At 60.9% G+C, this 1074-nt stretch overlaps 1 non-coding gene across 1 annotated transcript; it reads left to right on the plus strand.

The window, feature by feature from the left end:
• The first annotated feature begins 323 nt into the window (after positions 1–323).
• LOC119001633 (U1 spliceosomal RNA) lies at positions 324–487 on the plus strand. The gene has a single exon (XR_005069609.1). It is a non-coding gene; the product is annotated as a U1 spliceosomal RNA (small nuclear RNA).
• The last annotated feature ends 587 nt before the right edge of the window (positions 488–1074 follow it).

The raw sequence follows: 1074 nt of genomic DNA on the forward strand, positions 1-1074 counted from the left end.
CTCGTGGCCCTGCGGCCACCCGCCCGAGACAGGCCCGGAGCAGAACGCGAGACACCGCGCCGGGAAAGTCACAATTGGGGGTGGGGCGCGTGCGCACGCGTATGCAGATGAGCAGGTGCGCAGAGGCTGCCGGGCATACTCCGCCTGCAACTCCACGTCCCACGTCCCGAGACGCAAACGCCGTGGAGGCTGTTCTCGCGATGGGCAAGTTTGGGATGGGGGACGCTCTGGCGGCGGGGGTGCGGAGGCGGCATGAGAAAAGTCACCGCGGGTGAAAAGAGAGGCGAGCGTGAGGGTTCGCGGGGAGGCGGGCAGAGCAACTCATACTTACCTGGCAGGGGAGATACCATGATCACGAAGGTGGTTTTCCCAGGGCGAGGCTTATCCATTGCACTCCGGATGTGCTGACCCCTGCGATTTCCCCAAATGTGGGAAACTCGACTGCATAATTTGTGGTAGTGGGGGACTGCGTTCGCGCTCTCCCCTGGCTTTGTGGTACAATGTCAGATCTCAGGAGCTGCTCTGGAAGCTGCAGTGCGACTTTGGCGGTACTGGTCTTGTACTCACGGGTAGAAAAGCTGGGCGCCTCCGGGGAGGTTGCTAGCCGCCATTGAGCGAATGAAGAGCGTTTTGTGGGTGACTTGGTGTCTCTAGGCTGACAGAGCAAGATACTTATTCTTGGGGTGCTACGGTGAACTGCAGGTGTGAGGGGCTTGGGCAGAAAGCCGCGGGGATCTGCGTTTGTATTCACCAAGGCACCCGTACGCTTACTACGGGGCTTCGGAGTGTACGCTCCCAGGTGTGCAGAGGAGAGGAGGGCGGGGCTTTCTTTCCTCCGTGCGCCCGTGGGCGCCGAGCTATGGGGAGTTTCCCCAGAGCAACGAAGGGCTGCTGGTTGGCTGGTGGGTCGTCTTGGCCGGGGCTGAGAGCAGTACGAAAATTCACTCCACCGGGTGTGGGTGGAGGGGGGCGTTTTGATCTCTCCGCCTGCAGACAGCTTAATACAAGATTCGACTGAAACCGCGCTCCCTGATTGACGAGCCTCCCGGTCGCTTCCGCATTTTCCCAAAACCC

Source organism: Sturnira hondurensis, unplaced genomic scaffold (genome assembly GCF_014824575.4).
Source record: "Sturnira hondurensis isolate 20B ecotype Veracruz unplaced genomic scaffold, ASM1482457v3 Scaffold0017071, whole genome shotgun sequence".
NCBI classification, from domain to species: Eukaryota; Metazoa; Chordata; class Mammalia; order Chiroptera; family Phyllostomidae; genus Sturnira; species Sturnira hondurensis.